The sequence below is a fragment of the Hesperophylax consimilis genome, chromosome 17 (genome assembly GCF_061612785.1).
Source record: "Hesperophylax consimilis isolate HC1 chromosome 17, BYU_Hcon_1.0, whole genome shotgun sequence".
In the NCBI taxonomy this organism is placed as follows: Eukaryota; Metazoa; Arthropoda; class Insecta; order Trichoptera; family Limnephilidae; genus Hesperophylax; species Hesperophylax consimilis.
Window position 1 is genome coordinate 16,593,243 of NC_142852.1, and position 10,422 is coordinate 16,603,664.

The 10,422-nt window shown below is 33.4% G+C and overlaps 1 long non-coding RNA gene across 1 annotated transcript; it reads left to right on the forward strand.

Moving 5' to 3' along the window:
- Positions 1-4,475: 4,475 nt before the first annotated feature.
- LOC149416104 (uncharacterized) lies at positions 4,476-5,769 on the forward strand. The gene is made up of 4 exons (XR_016303645.1): positions 4,476-4,560; positions 4,980-5,012; positions 5,187-5,242; positions 5,477-5,769. It is a non-coding gene; the product is annotated as an uncharacterized LOC149416104 (long non-coding RNA).
- The last annotated feature ends 4,653 nt before the right edge of the window (positions 5,770-10,422 follow it).

Genomic DNA, 10,422 nt, shown 5'->3' on the forward strand with positions numbered 1-10,422 from the left:
ATAGCAAATTTATAGTGTCAGGGCAGTCCAACCTTGAATGAAAAATTTTATATAATAAAATCCCTTTCAGATAATTTCGATAAGTTAAGTTTACTGCGTAAATTGACATAATTGATTTCAATAATAGGAATACCAATTTTGAAATTAATAAAACGTAAAAATTTATTTTGCATTTTTTCAATTTGTAAACAATGAGAGTTGAAATGAGGACACCAAATGGTTGAATTGTATTCAACCTGACTTCTAACCAGAGACGTTTATAGTAATTTCATAGTTTTTATGTTATTAAGGGCCCACTATTCGAATTTCATCCAATTTCCGAGATATTTTCCTTAAAAGTTTGAAGTTTTTAAGCTCTTAAAAAAATATATGTTATTCTTTAAGATAGTATCTATTTGTTCCAAAAGCCGAAACGGTAATTATTTGAAATTCCCTCGATAGAAATAAATCGCAAAGTATGCTCCGAAAAATATTATTAACACTTTTATTTCTGTTATTTTACAAGTTATATGTATGAAAAAAATCACAATGCTTCTTTTAATGCTACTCAATAGACCCCAAAAGTGATTTTTGCTATTTTTGAAATACGCCGTGATTTATTAAACATTTTCACAACAGTCGCTTACGTCTTATGATTCTAAGCATGATTATTTCAGCCCCTCTCACTTCCTTACGCGCGTACGCTATCTGCCTTTCAGTCACTGCTTAGAGAGCTTCGCGGACGGTCGTGTTGTTCTCCGTTTGAAGATCTACTCTAATGATTCACAATGCAACGATGTCCGAAATATAATATAATATGTAATAATAATATATGGGCCACCTGTTTCAAATAACAATACTCGAACGTGGAATCCAGAAAAAAGCGTGCGAGCGAAAAAAGCTATTGAAAGTTCTGAAACTGTGGGGAATATAATTTAATAAAATAAAATATTTTTTTGTTTTAAAACCACGATATTTATTAATTTAAGAACCGACCGGTTTCGCTTTACTTAAGCATCATCAGGGTACAAATTAATACTAAACAAGAAGTACATAATGTGTGCATATATATAAAAAAATATAGAGGGAGACAACATGATACAAATATAAGCAACACAAAGACGGTCATAAAATACATTAACATAAGTGCACAAGTAATGGAAAAACCGCTAGATAATTATGTAGACTAATGGGTTATACGAATAAATCGGGAGAAACAAAATATCAACTGGCAAGGTGGTAAGGAGGTAAGGAGAACTGGGATTTTTTTATGGGTTTATTGGAAACAGACCTAATATTGGACTATTTGATATGTCTAATTGATTATTAAGTATCTGACTTTTGGTTTTTACAGCTTTTTTTAATTTCTAGTGCCTCTAAATTGTTTAGTCTGTTACCATGCCCGTTTTTATGTAAGATGTTAGCACCGGTGCTATGACAGAATGTATGATCTTTATCGATCAAATGATTTGCGAATTCGGAAAAACCGTTATTATTGAGGTTTTATTGATGTTTTGTTTCTCCCGATTTATTCGTATAACCCATTAGTCTACATAATTATCTAGCGGTTTTTCCATTACTTGTGCACTTATGCTAATGTATTTTATGACAGTCTTTGTGTTGCTTATATTTGTATCATGTTGTCTCCCTCTATATTTTGTTATATATATGCACACATTATGTACTTCTTGTTTAGTATTAATTTGTACCCAGATGATGCTTAAGTAAAGCGAAACCGGTCGGTTCTTAAATTAATAAATATCGTGGTTTTAAAACATAAAAGTATTTTATTTTATTAAATATGTCAAACCACAAAGTGATTGCTTTCTACAATAATACAAGAATATAATTTAGTTCAGTGATGTTATTTTTTATGTCGGAAGGAGGCCCTGAAGAAAATAATTTCTCTCAGAGCCTGTGTCATCTTTGAGAATGCTGTATAGAGGGTCTTTTTTGAGGAGGAGGGAGTGAACCTGTCCTGAATGTCAACTGTACAATTTCTTCCCAGAATTAACTTTATTGTACGTTTTTTGACTAACCGTACCTTGGTGTTCTATTTTCAATAAACTCTTTAATTATGTTTCAGATGTGAAATCTATACTCCGCTACAGAATGTTTTGCCCAAGTCTTGTAAAGATGCAAAGGCACGGACGTAATAATAAAATCATTTGAGCCCTTTACTGTTATTTAAAAGGTCACTTGAAGTGCAGTTATAATCAATGATTTTATTTTTTTCTAGCTTCCACGAATAATCTGAAAAGGCATTATCTAAGGATTATACTCTTAAGGAGAATATAGAAAATGTAGAAAGGTGAAACGGATTTAAGATTTTCGATGAAATTATTGTGTTGTGAAATATTTATTTTGTTATTTATTACTTTATTTTTTTTTTACAGTTTTACCGTACGCGGTCTTATTGTAGAGTGGTATATCTAACTGTCATGGAAAGTTTTTTTCTGAGCTTTAAGAGAAAGGTTTCTTAAAGATACTGGAGTTATTCTAGGGCTATGTTAGATTTTTAACATCGATCACCGTAATGCTTGCCTTCCTGAATAAATCTAATTTTATTTAATCATTTACGGCCAAGATGTTTTTGACAATGGTGTGTTTTTATCTTTCTGTATTCCAATCATTTAGCTTTGCTTCTAGGGTTGTGCCCCAGTATTGCTTTTTGGAGACTGTAAACGGATCTCTCGGCATTTAATGAAACTGCAGCAGAACAAAGGCTGTTGCTATATTGACGTTCATGGTATGTTTTGCTCAGATTGACGATAAGGTTTCCAGATCCGCATTTCGCTCGAAGCATGTTTAGGGTAATAAGTTTATAGTTTAGGGTTCTTTCACCGTATTTATGGGAACATTTCAGAACCACCAATCTTTCATTTTGAGTGAATCTTGTGTTTGTGATTAAATTATATTTGACAATTTAAACAAATAATATTTAGAGAAGTTAAAAATAAAATTGAAAGTTCACTGAAAGCTTAAACTATTAAAAGTAGTAATTTCATAAAAATGTAAATAAATAGAGCCCCTTTCACATTTTAGAATGTAATTTTATGTTGCTTACATGTTTTATTACTCTTTATAATTATTGAATTGTTTAAATGAATAAATAAATAATTACAAAAAAGTCTTCTGATTTGTAAATCCTCGGGAAGCACTAAGGATCTTTCTATCTATCTTTATAATATAATACATTTGATGAGCATAAAAATGTAAACGTGTATATAATTTATATAAATGTACAAAAGTAGATATTACACGTGTATAAATATTATATTGCGCATATTATACAAGATGTCGGGGGTAAAGTGCACAAACTTCGGGAGGTGATTCTAATTGATAGTACAAGTAAAAAAGAAAAAAAAACTTTTTTTGGAATTCCAACGTTTTAAGATAGTTTTCGAGTAAAAAAGTTTAATTTTTTGTATAGAAAAAAAAACAATTTCTTCTACGGAAAATAAATTTTTGTGGAAAAAATTTGGAAATTCGAATAATTTCCATTTCATTTTTACTTCTTCTAGCATTTAGAATAACCTCCTGAAGTTTGAGCACTTTACCCCCGGACACCCTATAAAAATAACCATATAAGAAAAACCTTATTGATGTAAAAATATATTTATTGATTTTATAAAAGTTATAAATTACTTTTATAAAAGTGAGAATAGTATTTTAGTAAAGTAAAGTAATTTTTATACCTATACAAATAACTTTCGTAAATGTTTTTTGTAAAATTAAAAAAAAAAAAAATTAATTAAATCCGTAATAAAACCCATATTTTGAGAACCATCTTCATTTCGACTTCGTTCTCATTTGCTCAGTGCTAACTAAAAATGGTTCTGTTTTTCTAAAATTGCAATGAGAATCGATCGAACTTAACGATATCCAGCCCCAGGGGCCTGGCAGCTGGCAGAATTGGGTCCTGCTAAGTCAGCCGAGCAGTGGAAAACAGTGAGTATTTGTACCTACCTATACAAACTGGTTGCAGCAAACTTTGCTGACCTTCTAATATAATCTATCATCGAGACACTTGATATAAGACCGTAAATCACTTTTAACCTGACATTATTTTTACATTTTACAGACATGGCGTGACTTAAAATGTAAGTCGCGTGCCCAAAATGCCGATGCCAAGCGAGCTGCCCTCACGACTGGAAACACTGCCGAGATACCGGTGTTAACTGACCTGACACAGAAGGTCATCAACATCATCGGCAGAGCCAGTTCTGAGGGCAGCGGACTTCCAGAAAGCTGTATAGGAGAGGGACCTGAACTCATAATGCAGGATGTTGAGGTCACTGATGTCTTAAAATGTTAATATAATATATTCTGTCAAAATTTAGTTGATCTTTCATTATCAATGAAAATTATTTGTGTGTTTTACAGTATTCCGATGAAGTTGGAGAAGGGCCCACAGATTTCCAGACGGCGCAGTTAGCTTCCCCTTCTCGCCCGAGCAAGAAGAGGAAGCTAACTGACAAGCCAGATGTGGGGGTTCGGATGGTGATGGCGCAGGAGGCTAGTAACAAATCATCCAAGGAGCTTGTGGGAGCTATTAATAATTTCTCCAATATTTTTAAGGTATTTCCTATTTCTCTTCGAATCACTCCCAAATACAGCGCTACACGTGTAAGTTGCCAGATTAAAATATAAAGAAAAAGCGTCAAATCATGTTTAGGCCACCGCCAACTTATAAGTGTGGCACTGTACTTTTAAATTAGAATTAAATCTTAGTAGAACAAAATAAAATGCCCAGCTTTGACTTATTTCATTTATTTATTGTACTATTCCCAATGTACTATTTTTCCATTTTGCGCGGTGGAGTTTTTATTGTTCTGTTTGTTTAGATATTCTTTGTGTTAAAAAAAATTAATAAACATGTAAAATCCAGCTTGGCGAGAAATTCAAAATGAATAAATTAATTTATAATCTTCCTTTTAGTATGTCGACTACCTATTGTTATTTAAAATAAATTAATGAGTTGTTATTTATCATTTCAGAGTTCAATGGATCGATTTGCTGACATTTTTGAGGTATTTCCTGTTCCTTTTTGTAATTATTTGTCAGGGCACCCCGAGACCGGGCAAGATACAGTGTCTACATAGACATGGTGCTTTTCTGGTCTCGTCTCACTGGCACTAATAACTAATTTACTATAGAAGGTAAATTAAGTTAGTAAATTAATGAATTATCATCTCTTGTTTCAGAGATACACGGCAGTGGAACGTGAAAGGGTTTGTTTACTCCAACGACAGTTGGCGAGGTATTTATTTGCTATACATCTATACAGGCTTTTAAAAACATTTAATATACAAAACTGAACAAATTAAATTAAATATTGCATTATTTAATATGTCACTTGAGAGATTGCGAAGTATGTTCACAAGGGATGGAACACGATTATTAACAATTGTCCTTGGAGAGGCAAGCAGTCCAGCTAGGAGGTACGATGAAAGTAGAATGAATGAGATCTCTAATAAAACATTTCTAATTCTAGACAAACTCAACCATCGAATCAACCGTCAACATCATTTGCCAACTCGCCCAACTATACGTTGCAGTTGGAGTCGGAGGATGAATACGATTAGTTAAGTTTTTTTTAATAATTTTCAAGGTAATAAGTTTTTTGTATATTTTTTGTGTTAAATCTTTATTTTTATTAACGTTTTGTATGTTCATAATTTTTATGTTTCTTGTGAAAAAGTGAAACTCAACAACAAATGTCATTTTTTTACAATTTAGATACATACAATACAATATTTTAAAGTACTTGTTGTGTAATATTGCATGCAGCACTTTGCATATATGAATATGTACTTGATTAGTAGCAGTTCTTCAAACTCTTGCAATGTCTCTGTGAGGCGTGAATTGTTTTTACAATGTAGGTACATACAATACAATGTTTTAAAGTACTATTGAAGTTCTTTTTGAGAAATATTGCATGCAGCGCTTTTCATATATGTATACTTGATTAGTAGCAGTTCTTCAAACTCTCGCAATGTCTCTGTGAGGCGTGAATTGTTTTTACAATGTAGGTACATACAATACAATATTTTAAAGTACTTTTGAAGTACTTGTTGTGAAATATTGCATGCAGCGCTTTGCATAATATATGAATATGTACTTGATTAGTAGCAGTTCTTCAAACTCTCGCAATGTCTCTGTGAGGCGTGAATTGTTTTTACAGTGTTGGTACATACAATACAATGTTTTAAACTACTATTGAAGTTCTTCAAACTCTCGCAATGTCTCTGTGAGGCGTGAATTGTTTTTACAATGTAGGTACATACAATACAATATTTTAAAATACTTTTGAAGTACTTGTTGTGAAATATGGCATGCAGCGCTTTGCATATATGAATATGTACTTGATTAGTAGCAGTTCTTCAAACTCTCGCAATGTCTCTGTGAGGCGTGAATTGTTTTTACAGTGTTGGTACATACAATACAATGTTTTAAACTACTATTGAAGTTCTTTTTGTGAAATATTGCATGCAGCGCTTTGCATACATGTATATTTGATTAGTAGCATTTCTTCAAACTCTTGCAATGTTTCTGTGAGGCGTGAATTGTTTTTACAGTGTTGGTACATACAATACAATGTTTTAAAGTACTATTGAAGTTCTTTTTGAGAAATATTGCATGCAGCGCTTTGCATATATGTATACTTGATTAGTAGCAGTTCTTCAAACTCTCGCAATGTCTCTGTGAGGCGTGAATTGTTTTTACAATGTAGGTACATACGATACAATGTTTGAACATGATGAAGCACTATAAGTCAGTTTCCTTGTTTAATATATTATCATTCGTGGGAGAAGTACTTTCGCACTAGTTCGTCTCTCATTCTGCGGGCTGCAACAACCCTGCTGACATCTTCAGGCTGGTGCAGCAGCTCAACCTCTCTTAACTCTACATTATCATTATAATCGTCTGTTAATCTGAAAATAGAGAACAATTTATTAATATTTTGTACTGTTGCCTTACTTTTTTAAATGCATATAGTTCAACAAGGAAACTGACTTATAGTGCTTCATCATGTTGTATAGTATAGCACAAGTAATAATTATTTGACCAGCAGCATCGGGCTCATAATGGAGAACTCTGTCTTTCCTGAGGCAACGGAATATAGCCTTCCATGCCCCAAATAGGCGTTCTACGGAACATCTCGCCTCACAGTGCGCCTTTGTGTATCTGCATTGGGCACTCCCCTCGACTGCATTCAATATTGGTGTCATCAGATAAGGCTCGAGTGTATATCCAGAATCGCCTGATTGAAACAAAACACCCATTATAATAGGTACATACAACTACTAAATTATGATTTTTTTGCCTTTTTTTAAAATGAGTTGTTGAAATACATACCTAGCAAGAAATATGTCCCAATTCTCTGATTGTATAGTCTGTTCATTTCAGTTTTGACTAAACTATTATTCCAAATGAATTGGTCATGGACAGTACCCGGGAAGCGTGTGTTGATGCTCAATATTTTCAACGTAGCATCGCAGACCTGTTTATCAAACATAAAAAACCTTCAATAAAATTTGAAAACAACAATCCGGCTGTTTTATTTCTGAAAAAATATTTACCACTTGAACATTCAGCGAATAAAATCCTTTGTGGTTTTTGTACTGCTCCTCGTGTCTGGAAGGGGTGACGATGGCGATGTGGGTGCAATCGATGCATCCCAGAACATGTGGAAAGTTTAATTTTTCCCTAAAACTACTCTCTACTTGCTTGCGGGCTTCATTTGTAGCCGGAAAATGTATCCATCTTCTGTACAGATGTTCTAAAACTGCTTTCATAAACAGTTTTATGCACTTGCTAACGGTAGTTTGCCCTATCGCCAAGAAGTGATCTTGGCCTACTCCACGTTGGTAGCTACCTGTAGCAAAGAAGCTGATGGGTGCGAGTACCTGTCAACATCATAAATAATACAACTAATTAATAAACTTCACTTTTGATCATTTTAATCACTTTATTGTGAAAAATTATCATCAGCAATTGAAACAAATTTACTTATTTCACGTGGTCGTTCCAGTGGTGGATAGATTTATATTGTGTTTTTGTTTTACTAAGATATCAATAATATTTAATACTCTCACTTTAATGCATACTGGAAGTCCTAATGTATTTTTTTACACTAGAAAAGGAGTTAATTGATCAATGACATCTCTAGCCATAATGCGAGATATTCGAAACAATTGTCTGAATTCCGTCTCTGCAAGTTCGAACGGATTCAATTGATCGCGTAAACGACGCCTTTCAATCCTACGATCTTCCCTAACCTGCCTCCTTTCATTAAACCAGAAATTTTGCATAATGAACGACATTATTAAAAAAATACGTATATCGACAGCCAACCAAAGTTTTAACTGACACTCAAGACCCCACGTTATATTCGGCGGGCTTTTAGCAACCGTCGGTCGGAAGTTATCCTATCGATACATTCTCATGCTCGCAATTTTAACGATACCGTCGCTACTTTGACCATAGACAAGGAATTTTAACAATCGTCGGTTGTTATATTTTGATCGTGCTAGCATATGTCGTTAAGTGCTCATTGATGACGTATTTTAACGATATCGTATTGCTATAGGGCTATATCGACTTCTCATGCTAAGGCCCCAGAAATTTTAACAATATAAAGTGTATTATATTGTTGTATTTTGCCTATGTAAGAAGTAAACATGAGTACCATTCTTCTGTCTGGAACCCACATTATAATATACATGTACAAGTTGTTGAAGGAAAACAAAACAAATACTTGCGTTTTATAAATTTTAAAATGAGTATTCCAGCAATTATGTTGAACTACAACACTCTGTTAAATTATATGAATTAGCTTGAATTGTCAAACAGAAGAATTTTCACTGACTTGGTATTTCTATATAAAATTCTAAATGATTTAGTTGAAAGTCCGGTATTACTAGAATTGGTAAGCTTCCGGATTTCAAAACGTAATAATAGAAGTCAGGATTTATTTCAGTGCAGAAATTCTAAGACTAACTTCCATATGTATTCATCTTTTCCCTGAATACTTATGGAGGGAAACAATTATACCAAGTCAGTAGATATCTTCAATTTATCTTTAATATAGTAGGCGATTTCTGGTTTCAGACATACTAAACTATATTTTTTTTTTTGTTTGTTTTTGGAGTGTTATGCCGTGTTGCGCTAACTCCTTCTTTAGCCGACGTTTCGGATCTACCGGATCTGCCCTGATGATGGACACTGCAACGCTGTCCGAAACGTCGGCTAAAGAAGGAGTTAGCCCAACACGGCATAACACCCCAAAAACAAACAACAAAAATGCTTTTGGCCGTGAGAATCTAAAAAACTTACCTATTTTATTTTTGTTTGGCGTGCCCTAAGGGCAATGTTATTATAGTTATTATACAGTTTTTTGGTGCTCCTATCACTAGGTCACGTTATAGTTCATGCTATCGAATTGAAAAAAAATACATGTTTGATGCTTTTTTTTGCATTCAAACTTCGTTAAAGTCTCGGATTGATGTTCACAATAGAGGAGTCGCGGAGTACGGTACGAGAATGACATAAATACGACTTTTTTTGTTTTCCAGAATATCTTCTTAACATCAAAATGGATCTTGTGACCTCAGATGTCAGTGTCATAAAATTAAAACCGGAGCCAATCCCTTAAGAAGAAAGTCCCGCATTATTGCAGTTCGAAATGGTCAAACAAGAGACAGAAGAAGCTACTGCGATCTAGTGTAAACCAGAGCCTCTACCGGCAGAGAAACATAAGCATGAAAGTGACGCATTCTCTGAAATGATATTGACTTTCCTGATATTAAAAAAGAATGATTGGTTCATCTTGAAAGGATCGACCAATGTCTTGGTAAGCTATTATATTATTACATTTTTGTAATAAGCATTTACTTTGTGGCTCGTCATAATTAACAATAAAAGATATAAATTTGTTTTTCACCACTTAAATTTTAATTCTACTCTAACGGTTTCGGAAGCACCCTTCCTTCGTCAGGAGAATTTTAAACCGAAACCGGTAGAGTACAATTAAAATTAAGGTGGTCTAAAACAAATTTATATCTTTTATTATTAATTTATTCTTCCAATGACTTCTCCCATCCAAGATTAGGAACAGCTCAGCAGAAACAAATTTAATCTGTAACTTTGGTTTTGATGCACGGTTCTTGATGCCTCGTCTTTTGTTTAATTTACGTATAGAAAGTGATTTGGGTTATCTTTCTGTTGGCATCTAGTTTTTGGCCATTCGATGTAGAACCTTGAATCTTCTCACCCTCATCTGTCCAAAATATATTTACGCCTACATGGGTAACAGCTCAGCAGAAACAAATTAAACCAGTTACTTCGGTTTTGATGCATAATAATTGATGTCACGTCTTTTGTTCAATCTACCTCTAGAAAGCTATTTGGATTATCTTTCTATTGGCATCTAGTTTT